The following is a 16032-nucleotide window of genomic DNA, read 5'->3' as shown; positions in this document are numbered from 1 at the left end:
TGTGTGATTCATCTGGACACCATTTAAAGGGCCACTCTGCTGACATTGGCACACATCATGAGGTAGCTCTACAAATGATTGCACAGTGCTCAAGCACTTCTCAAAATCTACAGAGTGTGCTAAAGCTAATGAAGAGTATTTAATATGGAAATTAACCACTGAGCAAAATATTTTATAGGTGCTTCAATGATCATACACCTGGGCAACATTATTTGAATGGAAGTTTCAAACTCGGCATAGAAAGTAACAGGGAGGTTTGGAGTGCTTGGGATAGGAGGGCCAAGGAGCTCAGAGCAGGATGCACTGAAGTTCACCCAAGACCATATCTAGAGAGAGTTTTCAGAGATACCAAATCCTACCATGACCACTTTAAGGGGCAACACACATGAAGGCTCAAGCATTCAAAGACTGACCCTAACATCTCTGGGAGGTTATTTGTGTCCTCCTTTGTAAGACAAAACAAAAATATGTGATTGATCTGTACAAGAATGTAAAGGCTTGCACTGTTTTATTATTGTATATAGTTTGTCTTTTATTATGAATAAAGTTTATTTTGGAATAAAAATACAAAACAAAAATGTGTTGCGTTATTCCGTTATTTCTTTGTTCACGATGGTTTCCCTCATTTCCGACCATAGGCAACATTTATTTCGTCTTCACCAACTTTTTTCTCTTCACATATTTACAGAACCTTTTACAATCAGCTTTTAAATTCCCTGAAAGCTTACGCTTATACTCCATCTTCCCCCTCCGAAACAATCATTTTGTTCTCCTTTGTTGAACTCTGAACTGTTCCCAATCGTCAGGCCTGCCACTGTTGCTGGCAGTTTTACATGTCACCTCTTTGGATCTCACCTTGCCCTTTCCTTTGTAAGCCATGATTGAGCCTTCTTTCCCAAATTATTTTTGTTCCAGACAGAATAAATAACTGTTATAATTCATTCCTACATTCTTTAAGTATTATGCATTGCCTATCTGCAATTAACCCATCTTAGTAAAGTTTCCCGATCTATCATGTCAAGTTGTGCTTCATATCCTCATGATTTTTCTAGTTGAGATTAAGGACTGTAGTTTTCGATTCTACCATTTTGCTCTCCATCTCATTGAAAAATTCTATCAGATTTAGGATTCCCTAAAGGACCACACACAACAAAGATTGTTAATTAGTCCTTTTTCATTTCACAATATCCATGTACCCATAAAGTCGTGCCTCAAAAATCCTGAAAGGGATTCAAATCCCTCAACTATTAAGTCATTGTTCACAAGAGCGATTTTCTTATGGTCAGTGCCATGTACTTACCAAGCAAGTCAATGGAAAGTATTAAGCTCAGAATCTTACAGGATTTTTACCTCCTTTTCACAGAGGTATTGTGGCAAATTGGAGTGATTGAAATATGTGAACTCAGCACTGAGCAAGAAGTGACAGCTTGCCTGGCCAGCAGGGTTCATTACCAGGATAGACATACATCTGTCCACAGAGGCGTTGAAACTGTTCTTGTAGTTTATTCCAATCAAAAACAAAAACAAACCTCAAATGTAAAGCTCAAAGTGGAATAAAATTGTTTTATGGAACAGAATTCAGCATAATTATGAATAAATCGGGTAATTTTCCAAGTTGACATATGTCAAGAGATCACATATGTTGCCTATGATCTGTGACACATCTCCCAGTTTGTGCATCAGGAGGGCTAACTCAGAAAAGAACTCCTCTACCAATGTTTAACATGTCAATTGCTCACACATAAATTATACATTGTCATTCACCTTTTAATAATTTTTCCTATTAACCACTTTTTTTTTTAAACATCTCTTTTAGTTCATTGATTGTTTCCGCCCCTTGGAAAATTGTGGTACCTCAAGCACAGGATGTGTATGTTTAAGGAGGTAGGCAAATAATTGCTTTCCTGTAGCAAGTATTTTTAGATGAGAAGTCGCCTGGTTCGTCCCAATTCAGGTTTCAATAGGTAAACTAACACTGCAAGCATAGGCATTCAAATGGAATAAATCCAGAGAATGGTGACCCTAATCATCTGGATGAAGGATTTGCAGAATGAAGATCAAACAAAATTCTATTTTGACTAAAATATATTTTCAGCTGGTAAATTTGTTCACAGGTCAACCAATTAGAAAAGAGCATTCAAGAATGACCATTAAGCTTTTACAGTACTTTTTTCCAAATGTTGTTTTTGTTGTACAATGTTCAGAGAAACCATGGGGAGAATCATCTGCTTGGTGAAACACAAACACTTTGACAGCATTGATATTGTATATTGCAGTCTGCCACTGAAGCGAATAACGGTCACAGTGGATGCAATATTAGAGAGCTAAATTTCTAAGTATGCAAAATGGTCATGTTACATCATGTTACACTGGACTATCTTATTTTCTGTTTTGAAGTTGGTGCACAAAGCTTATTGTAAATAAAATGAATTATAAATGAACTTGAGATATTTTACATCCAACTCTTAAATTTATAAAATATCAACCGCACTTTGTAGATGCCAGGAGTCCTGATTAGATGTACATTACCATGTCCAAGATGAGAATGCAATTCCACCCCCCTTCCAGAGACTAAGAGCAATCAAGCCATTTCCACATTTGCTTAGACTGCTGCAATAGTTGTCTAACAGGGCCAAGTAGCAGCAGGAGGTTGGAAGCAACTTGAAAGGTTCTAGTCGAGTTGATGGGCTTGGAGAACAGTTACAGATAACAACTTGGCAAGGCTTCATGGACAACAAACAATCTGCTGGGGGAGCTCAGCAGGTCGAGCAGCATCTGTGGGGGGAGAGGAATTGTCAATGCTTCGGGTCAAAACTCTGCATCAGGACAGAGAGTGGAGATAGCCAATATAGAGAAGGGGAGGGGAGAGAGGAGCCCGAGGTAGTTGGTGGACTGAGGAGGGGTTAAGGATGACAGGCAGGTTGAACTAGGAGGGGGAGGGGTTGAGTTAGAGGACAGAGGCAGGCAGATGATAGATGGAGGCAGATGGAGTGAGGAGGAAGGAGGGAGGAGGGAGAGAGCTGATGGAGGGTGATAAGCAGGAACAAAGGCTGTGAGCATTAAGAGAGGTGAAAATGGGAACCATTAGGGGGAAAGAGGTGAATGGCAAGTGGAACCAGAACCAGATGAAGGGGGTTGCGGGTTGGGGGAAAGCTTGTGGGTAAAGTGTGTGTGTAGTGGGTGAATGGAACCAGAAGGGGGAGGGAGACAAAGATGGGTGATAGGGGGCTAGGGGCTGGTGGGAAAAGGGACAGCACTATTAACTTGACGTTCTTCAGTGTTGTTAGTGATTTAGTATCCGGCAACAGCAACTATAGCTCAGATAATGTTGTTTTTCAGCATGCAATTTACCTAGACCTGTAGCAAGCCATCTCCTGTGGTGTTGTCAGATTGCACTTTGGAGCAGAGATCCACATGTGGTTCCAGAAATCCCACATTCTGAAGAGGTTCCTGATGTTCGGCAGCTGGCCACCTACTGAGGTATCATTTAGATAAAGGTTACGTTTCATTTGATTTTGTGAAAGGTTTGCTTACCAAGGTTTGGAAGAAGCTTTCATTGGTGGTGATTATGACAAATTTGTATCTTGCAAAGAAAGTTAACGGGCAATGGTATATGTGATAAGATTCATGGAAGACAAGGACAGCAAATTGCAGTGTAGGAAAAATTGAATGCGAGACCTGCACACACTTTACCTGCTGCAACAAAGAATTCTCTCACTCCCTTTGTTTTTAAAGCTTTTCTTGCTCCATTTGGAGACTTTCCTCTTTCACAGCCTCCATGACATTAGCTCTTTTTTTTCCCCCAGAATGCAGCAGGCAGCATCACACCTGGAACCTGAAAGCTCTCATCAGGCCGCTCCAAGTACCTGAAGCATGGCTCAGGTGCCTGTGGCGTGTTTAGTGGCAATTCTGACAGATGCATACATCTTGCTTGTATGCACTTCATTGGTTTCCTGGAATATTACAAAGTGATCATGAGCCACAGCTGAAGATGATAGCTTTAATCTCCAGGGACTTTAAGTTTGCTTTCCAGCATCAAGTAATAGTATCATTATGGACTGCCTTAAATAGAATGCATTATAAAAGACAGTAGGAAAGAACATTAGCACAGCATTGATGACTGTAAATGTGCTGTACATTGTGAGATGGAATCCTTTGCAAATCATGTTGGTAGAGGTGCGCCATTATGGAGCACAAGCCCTTTGTTAACACACTTTTTAATAATTCTCTGCATCTTCAAGACTCCTACCACTCTGAAATTACTGTCCTTTAATACTGCTGATGAATAATGATTTTCAAGCAGACAAGGTAACCGTCATCCATTTCAGAGATGGAGACAAGTGATTGCAAATGCTGGAATCTGCAGCAAAAAATAAACTGCTGGAAGGAACTCAGTAGGTTGAGCAGCATCAATGGAGGCAAAGTGATGGTTGATGTTTCAGGTTGAGACCCTGCATCAGGACTTGGACTGGAGGAAGATAACTAGTGTATAGAAGTGAGAGGGAGGGTTGAAACAGGGGTCAGTAGGTGATAGATGGAGCCAGATGGGGGGTGATGATAGACAGATGCAACTGGATGGGGGAGGGGGAGTGTTGAGAGAGGCTGGTAGGTGACAAGCAGAAACATAAGAAAGGAAAAGGGAATGGGTGGAGCCAGGTGTGGGAGAGGAGGGGGAAGGTAGAGACTGGTACATGATAGGTGGAACCAGGTAAAGGAGGGATGACGGGCAGATGGTACCAGGTGGGGGAAGGGATGGGAAAAGTAAATCAAGGGGAGAAGGAACCCATGTGGATAGATATGTGGGTGATGGTCATATGGAACCAATTGGGAAGGATGATGAGTCTAGGTAAGGGAGGAAAGGGATGGAAAAGGTGAACAAGGGAGGGAAACCCATTTTTTTTCCTGGGAAGGGGGGGGGGGTGAGAACAAATGTATGGGAAATGAAGTGCATGTGAGGGCACCATCAACTACAGAAGAGGGGAAAGCGACATTTCCTGAAGGAGGACATTTCGTATGTCCTGGAGTGGAAAGCCTTATAATGAGAACAGATGTGGTGGAGACAGAAACTGAGATAAATGGATGATGTCCTTACAGGAGACAGGGTGGAGGAGGTGTGGGCAAGATAACTGTTGGAGTCTGTAGGTTTACAGTAGATATCAGTGGATAGTTTGTCTCCAGATATGTAGATAGAGAGATTAAGACCAGGGAGAAAAGTGTCAAAAATAGTCCAGGTGAATTTGAGGGCAGGGTGGAAGCTGATGGCAAAGGTGATAACATTGATGAGTTCTGCATGAGTGCTGGAAGCAACACCAATGCAGTCATCAATGTAGCAGAGAAAGAGTTGGATGGATGCCAGGGAGAAAGTTGAGTAGTCAGCACCTGAGATTCTGCTGGGTAGCCTACAGCTCAATGATATGAATGCTGAATTTTCCAGTTTCAGGTAACCCACTCCCTGTGTTCCTTTCCCACTTCCACCCAGGGTCCCTCTCACTTTGTTCACCTTTTTCATCCCTACCTCCACCCACCCCTCTTTACCTAAACCCATCACCCTCCACCATCTGGTTCCATCTGTCCATTACCCACATAATTATCTACCTGGGTTTCTTCTCCCTTGGTTCATCTTTCCCATCTCCCCCACCTGATTCCATTTTCCCCCTTATGTTTCCACCCACCACCTATCAGCCTCCGTCTCAACACTCCCCCTCTCCTACCCAGCTCCATCTGTCCATCATCCCCCCTCATCTGGTTCCATCCATCACCTACTGTCCCCTGTCTCAACCTTCCCTCTACACTCTCAGTCCTGATGCAGAGTCTCAAGATGAAATGTCAATCATCCCTTGGTCTCCATGGAGGATTCTGGACCTGCTGAGTTTTTCCAGCACTATTTTTTGCTCCATTTCAGAGATGATTTGCGCATCATCATTGCTCTGATTGTACTTCAATACAAAAGCAACATGGAATAATATAGTGCTTTGGCACATGTACATTCATTGGCTGATACACGCTTCTGCCTGCTTCACCCCTTGGACAAGAGTAGGTGTGTACACGTCCACTTCTATATGCTCGTGCATGTGGGTGTGAGGCATTGCTGAGAAGATTAGCTCAGCTTCCATTCCTCCATTTTGTCTCCTCTTTAGTAACAGCACAAATGGAGTGGAATTCCTAGTTGTAAATCTGTATGCAGGGTTTTGGAATTTGCAAAATCATGAACAAGAACTGTTCCGCTTGCATCTGTCTGGATGCAGACTCAGTCAGTGAAAGATTAGGCAGTCCATAGATGATTGTGGGGTGGTAGGAAAGTTGTGCAATGGATGAGAAATAGAAATGGTGTGAGTAGAGACCATACTTATTAACTTGCACCTTCTTGGCCCAGCCAACTGTCACCACTGGAGAGCACTTTGTAGTTAGAATGTAGAGGCACTACCAGGACCAAGCTATGAAAGTTGTCATCTAAGATTCAACTCTGCATGATTGCAGTCAAGTCATGCATACACTCATTTGGAGCTACACAGTGCTGCCCATTCAATTCATTCCCTGGGTACTCAGAGCGGGACTGGAAGGTCTCTAAGTGCAATGCACATTGTTTGCTACTGCTCAGATAGCTCTGCTTTTCATCGATGACCTATGGGCTACAGTCTCCATGTCCAACTGAGCAGAGCCTGGAGAAGTTAGTGTCTGCCAGAAACTCAGGTCTGTTGTCCCTGCCAGCACTGTGTTTCTGCTCACTTGTTCAGTGAGAGTCACTATGTGAAAACTACCTGCACACACTGACCATACAAAGTACAAATTTCTGTGTTGGTCCACAGTATTGCAGTTGTTACATTGTTGAGGGAATAACAAATATATCTCCTCTTCTTTGTATTCACAAAAGACGACATGTACTCAGACAAAACTTTGGAACATCATTTTAATCTTTAAATTCTTCTTTTGTTCCCTGGGCTAACTCTCCCAAATTGTATCTTTGGAGTAGCATTTTAAAATAGTGGAGTTCACATTTTGTCATTTGGTCTACATCACACCCACTAGAAAGGTTAGGACAGCAGAACCTGAACTACAGTGAAAATGAAGTGGCTAAGATTTAATATAAAACTGAGATTTGCACAACCTTGCACCCCTTCCATCCATGGCCCTACTGTACATTCTTCATGTAGTATGTGGGTAATGTTTCAGATGGCACTACAATTTACATATTGCATAAGCTATTAGGAAATTTGAACAAAATAATTTGGTTTTAATAATATACAAATTATATCAATATCAAAATTTTGAGGAAAGTCTGGGCTAAATGCCTCCCAAGAAAATGTGGATAGTCCAGAAAGATAGCTTGGTCAAATACTGGAGATGTTCAAAATGCACAATTGTGTAGAAGTACTCTGGAAGTTAGAGGTCATTGTCTGATACTGGGAACATTGGAAAGCAAACCGTTTTTAATGTTCACATACCTCAGTGAAGTATATCTGTGATATCAAAGAAAGGTGAGCTCTAAACAAGGATGGATGTCTACCAGAATGAATCCATGTAAATCTTTGCAGTACTTCCTCCAAGACCAATAAATCTATCCTAAGGCCTGGTGCTGAGAACTGTAAACAGTAATAAGGCATTAATTCTACCCTCTTATTCTAGTCCTCTTGATACAGTGGCCAACATTTCATTAGCCTTTGATTATTTTGAGGATTACTCATCTGTAATAACTTTGGCCTCAGATCTCTGAACTCAGAAGCACAGGATATTCATAGCCACAATCAATGTATTTTATGCAAATATCATCCAGGTTATATTAAATACATAATTTTCTTTTGTTTATCTGTTACATTTCCATGTGCAGAATATGCAATCTGGAATATTAAATTTTCCAGTTATGCTATCCTCAGTTGATCCCAGCTAAAATGGTGAAAATATACTGAACATTTTTTGAATCGTCATCATTTCTACTTAATCTTTGTACAATTTTATACATTGCATGTACCTACCTTGACAAGTATAATAATCCTTTGTTTCTTAATATGTATAATTTAAATATGCCACTGAGCTGAACAATTTGCAACTACTTCATTACACTTTAAATATCCCCCCCTAAGTGTTCACTTTTGATTGGATTCTGTGCTTGGAACCTGCATGTTTATCGATAAATTATACAAACTTTAGTTGTGGATGCTCAGGTTTTAATGAATGTCATGTGACTGCCACATGTTTGACAATAGGAAACTACTTTTCAGCTAGTGCCAGCATTATTATATCAGCATCAGCCTGTAGTAGAGAACCACTTCACATGGTTTGACTATTACATATCTAAAAGCCCTTCGTCTTTTCTCCTTGTACAACAGTAGAATGAATTTATGTAACTAGGGTAATGACAAACCTTTTATTCTGAAGTGATGGAACCTAGATTTCTATCATAATACAAAACTTTTAAAAGCTGGCACTGAATTTTCCAGAGTACTTAGCTGAACTTCTGGCAGCTAATCAGAAAACACACTTTACTTTATCTACAGCCTGAACAAAGGGGCAATTTATGTATGTGGATTTTAATTGATATTTAAATAATAAACTCTTTACAGGTTTTGATCTGGATGTGCAATGTAAATGTTGTTTAAAAGTATAATTTTTAGAACATTAGTTTCACTTTTAATTTTTTTTTCCCCCCAATCAGAGTCCAATGATAGCATTGGAGCTTCCTGCTGAAGAGACTTGGAGTTGGAAGATGATTAATAGAAAGAGGTCATTTAAGATAATGTTTTTAATTTCATTTGTAAGGTCAGGCAGATGTCCAAAGTTTAAGTCTCCCCTTTAGATTCTTCTCCCAGGTTTTGTCCAAGATTTCCCCCAATAAAAAAACTCCTGCCTCCAAATGTAGCAGTTTGCTGGTGGGTCACTGTCTCTGGTGGTACGTTTGTAAAGTCTGGAATCTGAAATCATTAGGCACTTGATTAGAGCCTGATGAGTGATCAGACAACAGTCGCTGAAATCAGTAGGTCCCTGCTCTCTTGGAGAGTTTGTTAAAGGTACAGTTTAATTGTTCGAAAGAGAACATTGGGTTCCTTGCTCGACACTTATATCTTTTAATCTCAGTGCATTACAAGTTACAAATTTACAAATTACTTTGCTGACAGAAGATGCAGTGGGCTCATGGTGTCAATCCAAGGGTGCTGCTGGGAGAGTGAGGGTTGTTACAGGTCGTCCTGTAATAAAGGAGGAAGATAGCAAACCTAGTCAGCGCAACCATTGCCACACCAAACTCTGCAATGCACTGCAGAAGGATGACCAAGAGAGAATCCACAAGAGGGCAATTTGTGCAGTGAAATACAAAAAGAATGATAAAGGCCTGGTAGGGGCTCATAGTACATTCTCTCACTTTCAAATGGTTATAGAAGGCATTGCCTTGCCTTTACAAGCAAACGTTATTTCTTCAAAGACTAACTAGAATCTCTGTGTAATTCTAAACATTATCTTTTGTACTTCACCTTTGTGATATTGTCAGCCACTCTGATAATAATCCAACCCTACCTGGTGTGAGTGTTAACAGGCCAGTGTGAAATAAGTTGATTCATGAATTAACCTTTATGTGACTAATAAAGATCTCATCTCCAAATAATCCTCAAACTTCACTGGAAGGATAAACAAACCAATGTTAGCATCCTCTCTCAGACCAGCACCTCCAGCACTGAGTTCCTCATTAGGATGAGGTTGGCCAGGCTAGATCTTTATTCCTCAGAAGATAGGAGAATAAGGGGCAACCTTATAGAAATGGTTAAAATTATGAGAGGCATAGAAAAGGTGGATGGCAGCAGTCTTTTCCTCAGGGTAGGGGAGTCCAAAACTGGGGGGCATAGACTCAGGGTGAGAGGTGAAAGATTTAAAAGGGACTTGAGGGGCAAATTTTTCCCATGCAGAGGGTGGTGAGTATATGGAACGAGCTACCAGAGGAAATGGATGAGGCAGGTACAATAGTATCATTTAAGAAGCACTTCGATAGGTACATGCAGGGACGGGGGTAAGAGGGATATGGGGCCCAACACAGGAAATTGGGACTAGATGGGTGGGCATCAGGGTCAGCATGGACTCAATGGGCCGAAGGGCTTGGATTCATGCTGTATTGGTCTGAATCCATGACCCTATTCCCATCAGCCATCCAGGCAGGTCATGTTACTCACATATCCAATGCCAAATTCCCAGAACAAACACTATTCCAAGCTCTAAAAAGGTGGTCAGAGAAAAAAACCATTCGAGAATGTGCTCAAAACTTCTGTGAAGAAATGCAACATTCCCACTGACTCCAGGGAATCTCTGGCCCATGACCATTCAGTGGTGAAGCAGCATTCAGGATGCTATTGAGAACTTGAGACAATTCATCGGGAACTCCTAGAAACCGTGTGTAAGTAGCAAAAGGGGCACACCACGTCACAAACTACCCACTCACCTGCCCCAAAAGCCACTTCCTGCCCCATCTCTGAAGAGTCTGCTGTCCCCACATTGGCGTCAATCACCTGAGAACATACAAAACTGGAATCAAAGCAAGGCATCCTCAATCCCAAGGATCTGCCCAAGAAGACATCCAATTCACACCATGAAGGTACCTTATTATAGTATGGTGAGTAATAAAATTTAAGGAAGATTTATTTGATATTAATTTGCAGAAAGTGGCTGAACTTATAACATTACACCACAGTACAGGCCCTTCAGCCCACGATGTTGTGCCGACATTTTATCCTGCTCTAAGATCTATTTAACCCTTCCCTCCCACATAGCCCTCCATTTCTCTATCATTCATGTGGCAATCTAAGAGTCTCTTAGATGTCCCTAACATATCTGCCTCCACCACCTGTCAGGTTGACCCACCATTCTTGGTATAAAAAACCTACCTCTGACATCCCCCTATACCTTCTCCCAATCACCTTAAAATTATGTCCCCTTGTGTTAACCATTTCCTCCCTGGGCAAAAAGTCTCTGATGGTCCACTCGATCTATGCCTCTTATCATCTTGTACACCTCTATCAAGTCACCCCTCATCCTCTTCCTCTCCAAAGGGAAAAGCCCTAGCTCACTCAACCTATCCTCATAAGACATGCTCTCCTTTCCAGGCAGCATTCTGGTAAATCTCCTCTGCACCCTCTCTAAAGCTTCCATGTCCTTCCTATAATGAGGTGACCAGAACTGAACACAATACTCCCAAGTGTGGTCTAACCAGAGTTTTATAGAGCTGCAACATTACCTTGAGGCTCTTGAACTCAACACCCTGACTAATGAAGGTCAACGCACCATACACCTTTGTAACAACCCTATCAACATTTGTGTTATCTGCAAACTTACCAACCCATCCTTCCACATCCTCATCCGAGTCATTTATAAAAATCAAAGAGCAGCGGTCCCAGAACAGATCCCTGCAGAACACCACTGGTCACCGACCTCCAGGTAGAATACCTCTATTGCTGCCACCCTCTATTCTATGGGCTAGCCAATTCTGAATCCACACAGCCAGGTTTCCCTGGATCCCATATCTCCTGACTTTCTGAATGAGCATTCCGTGAGGAACTATCAAAAACCTTTCTAAAATTCATGTACACCACATCCACTGCTCTTCCTTCATCAATGTGCTTTGTCACATCCTCAAAGAATTCAATCAGGCTTGTGAGGCATGACCTGCCCCTCAAAGCCATGCTGACTGTTCCTAATCAGCCTATGCTTCTCCAAATGCCCATAAATCCTGTCTAAGAATCTTCCAGTAATTTGCCCACCACTGAAGAAAGACTCACTGGCCTGTAATTCCCAGGGTTGTCCCTACTCCCTTTTTTTGAACAAAGGAAAAACATTAGCCACCCTCTAATCATCTGGCACTACCTCTGTGGCCAATGAGGATGCAAAGGTCATTGCCAAAGACACAGCAATCTCTTCCCTCGCTTCCCATAACATTGGTTATATCCTGTCTGGCCTCGGTGTCTTATCTATCCTAATGTTTTTTCCAGAAATTCCAGCATATCAGCCTGTTGTATGCCATCCTCACAAACAGCAATGTCTCCATCACTGGTGAATACTGAAGCAGAGTATTCATTAAAGACCTCCCCTACCACCTCCAACTCCAGACACATTTCCTCTTATCCCTGATCAGTCCTACCCTCACTCAAGGTATTCTCCAATTCTTCACATACCCCAAGGTGTCCTACAAGTTTTCCTTAATCCTACTCACCAAGAACTTCTCGTGCCCCCTTCTAGCTCTAAGTCCATTCTTAAGTTCCCTCCTGGCCACCTTGTAACTCTCCAGAGCCCTTTCTGATCCTTGCTTTCTAAACCTTAGGTAAGCCTCTTTCTTCCTCTTGACAAGATATTATTTGTTTGCTTAGCTCTTCACTTCCTTTATCAATAAATAAATTAACTGATAATTTGGTAGTTAAACGCTAAGGATTTGGTTACAATTTAGAAAATACTATGGTTAATTGAGATTTTCTTTGTCTAGTCCCATTTTTGCTAATTTTTTCTTTAAACCTTCTATGACTGACAGTTTAAAGAATGGGCTAGATTGGGTATTACTCATTTTCAGGATCTGTTTGTTGGAGGAAATTTCTTAATGTTTGAACAATTGTCAACTAAATATAATTTGCCAAAAACTCACTTTTTTTCCGATATTTGCAAATTAGAGATTTTCTCCAATCTCAAGTACATACCTTCCCTACAAGTCCTGATAGGAACTTATTAGATGTAATTTTTAATTTGAAGCTTTTTTTATGATGCTTCAATATCTAAGATTTATGGTAGATTATCAGGAACGAATAAGGTCCCTTTAGACAAAGTTAAAAACGCTTGGGAACGTGATCTGCAGATTTCAATTTCTGAGGAAACTTGGAATCAATTTTTAAACTAGTTAATACTTCATTATGTGCACGTCATTCTCTCCTTGACTTTAAAGTGGTCCATAGAATCCACTTGTCCAAAGACAAGTTATCATGTTTCTATTCAGATATATCTCCCTATTGTGACAAATGTAATAATGGAGTGGCTTCTTTAATTCATGTTTTGGTCATGTCTGAGTCTGGAAAAATTCTGGATAGGGGTATTTCAAACTTTTTAAAAATTTTAAGACAAGATAGTCTATGTCTCTTGTCAACCATGCTTCCTTCACTCTACCATCCTTACCCTGCCTCAATGGGACAACCCTATCCAGAAGCCCATGCAAGTACTCCCTAAACAACCTCCACATTTCCATTGTGCACTTCCAAGAACACCTGTTCCCAATATATACTCCCAAGTTCCTGCCTAATAGCATCATAATTCCCCCTCCCCCAATTAAATACTTCCCCATATCATCTGCTCCTATCCCTCTCCAAGGCTATGGTAGAGGTTAAGGATTTATTGTCACCATCTCCAAAATGCTCTCCCACTGAGATCTGAAACCTGATCAGGCTCATTGCTTAGTACCAGGTCCAATATGGCCTCTCCTCTAGTTGGCCTGTCCACATACTGTGTCAGGAATATTTCCTGGACACTCCTAACAAACTCTGTCCCATCTATCGCCTTTACACTAAGGAGGTGCCAATCAATATTAGGGAAGTTGAAATCACCCATGACGACAGCCCTGTTATTTTTTGCACCTCTCCAAAAATCTGCCTCCCGATCTGCTCCTTAGTGTGTCTGCTGCTTTTGGGGGTCTGTAGAATACTCCCAATAGAGCAATCACTCCCTTCCTGTTTCTGACTTCCACCCACACTGACTCAGTAGACAATCCTCCAGGACGTCCTCCCTTTCTACAGCTGTGATACTGTCCCTGATCAGCAGAGCCACTCCCCCACCTCTTACCTGTGTCCCTGTCCCTTTTGAAACATCTAAACCCCAGAATATCCAGCAGCCATTCCAGCCCTTGTGGCCATTACAGAGAATTGGCTGTCACAACATTGTAGTTCCATGCACTTACCCACGCTACAAGTTCATTAGCCTTGTTCCTGATACTTCACGCATTAAAGCAGACACTTCAGCCCATCTGACTGCAATTTTGCCCTTTCAACCACCTATCCTTCTTCAATCTTTCTACATGCTGTATCTACTTGCACACTAATTGCACTAACCTCTGATCTATCACCCAGGTTTCCATCCCCCTGCCAAACTAGTTTAAACTCTCCCCAAAAGCTTAGCAAACCTGCCCACAAGAATATTGGTCCCCCTCCAGTTCAGGTGTAATCTGTCCCTTTTGTATGGGGACAGATGGGGAAGTATTTAATTGGGGGAGGGGGAATTATGATGCTATTAGGCAGGAACTTGGGAGTATATATTGGGAACAGGTGTTCTTGGAAGTGCACAATGGAAATGTGGAGGTTGTTTAGGGAGTACTTGCATGGGCTTCTGGATAGGGTTGTCCCATTGAGGCAGGGTAAGGATGGTAGAGTGAAGGAAGCATGGTTGACAAGAGACATAGACTATCTTGTCTTAAAATTTTACGACCCTTGAGGTCCTGGTTTTCAGCTTCCTACCTAGCTCCTCATTTTCCCTCTTCGGGACCTTCTCTTTTTCTAGCTATGTTATTGGTACCAATATGTACCACGACTTCTGGCTCTTCACCCTCCCCTGTCAGAATGCTGTGGACCCAATCTGAGACGTCCCTGACCTTGGCACCCAGGAGGCAACATACCATCCAGGAGTCTCTTTCACATCCACAGTATCTCCTTTCTGCACCCCCCCCCACTATGGAATCCCCTATCACTACCGCTCTCCTCTTCTCCCCCCTTCCCTTCTGCACCACACAACCAAGATCAGTGCCAGAGACCTATTCACTGCAGCTTTCCCCAGTAGGTCATGCCTCCCAACAGTATCCAAAGTGGTATACCTGTTATTCAGGGGAACAGCCACAGGGGTACTCTGTACTACCTACCTATTCTCCTTCCTTCTCCTGACAGTCACCCAGCTACCTGCCTCCTGCAGCTTAGGAGTGACTGTCTCCCTGTAGCTCTTATCAATGAACTCCTCATTCTCTCTTAGGAGCCAAAGGTCATCCAGCTGCAGCTCCAGTTCCCTAACACAGTCTGTAAGGAGCTGCAGCTGGATGCACCTTGTGCAGATGTAGTTATCAGGGAGACTGGAGGTCTCCCAGAACTCCCACATCTCACAGGATGAACACACCACTGACCCTGGAGCCACTCTAGCTTGGCACTAGAAAGAAAGAAAAAATTTACCGGACACTTACCTTAGCATCTACCTCCTCTCACCAAAGCCTCACTCCAACACTGACTACTCCAAAATGGCCACACTGCTTGGCCCTACTTTCTTTTTATTGGCTGTTGTTAATTAGTCAATCAACTGCCTAACAATTTGCAAATGTGCTTCTTTTAGACTCCTGCAAGGTGAAACTCACTAGCACAGAGACTCACCTCTTTTCAAAGTTCCTGCTCCAAATCTGGCTCCAACTCTCGACTCTGCAAGGTGAAACTCACAACACAAGCACAGAGACTCACCTCTTTTCAAAGCTCCTGCTCCAAATCTTGCTCCAACTCCTGAATCTGCAAGGTGAAACTCACAAACACAGAGACTCACCTCTTTTCAAAGCTCCTGCTCCAAATCTCACTCCAACTCCCTGCTTCTGAAAAGGCTCCATTAATTGCACCCTCCCAACTAAACACACTGAGGAGGTTACTTGGCCACTTCTCCATCAACTACATTGTATGTTTTTGGAATCATACATACATTCAACCAAGTAAGGACACTGGTGAACTATTTGGGTCTTTGCAGAAGTCAAAGAGTCATAGAGTAATACAGCATGGAAACAGGCTATGCGGCCCAACGCATCTGTGCCAACCAAGATGCCCACCTAAGCTGGTCCAATTTGTTGTCATTATATTGCCTAATACTGCTCTTTTTACTCCAAATTTAGTTAACTAATTTTAAATTGCTCAGCTAACATTCAAATTCACATTGCCAGATTACTTGTTAAGTAAAATAATCGCTATGGTACTGCCTAATACTGCTATTTTTACTCCACATTTAGTTAACTAATTTTAAATTGCTCAGCTAACATTCAAATTCACATTGCCAGATTACTTGTTAAGTAAAATAATC

At 42.0% G+C, this 16032-nt stretch overlaps 1 long non-coding RNA gene across 1 annotated transcript; it reads right to left on the bottom strand.

The window, feature by feature from the left end:
• Nucleotides 1–1634: 1634 nt before the first annotated feature.
• On the bottom strand, nucleotides 1635–15202 carry LOC127569817 (uncharacterized). The gene is made up of 4 exons (XR_007956248.1): nucleotides 15164–15202; nucleotides 10418–10484; nucleotides 3352–3475; nucleotides 1635–2775 (listed from the first exon to the last, which is right to left on the bottom strand). It is a non-coding gene; the product is annotated as an uncharacterized LOC127569817 (long non-coding RNA).
• Between the last annotated feature and the right edge of the window lie 830 nt (nucleotides 15203–16032).

Source organism: Pristis pectinata, chromosome 4, assembly GCF_009764475.1.
Source record: "Pristis pectinata isolate sPriPec2 chromosome 4, sPriPec2.1.pri, whole genome shotgun sequence".
Classification (NCBI taxonomy): Eukaryota; Metazoa; Chordata; class Chondrichthyes; order Rhinopristiformes; family Pristidae; genus Pristis; species Pristis pectinata.
The sequence above is the reverse complement of the archived record's forward strand: the minus strand, read 5'-3'. Positions and strand labels throughout refer to the sequence as shown.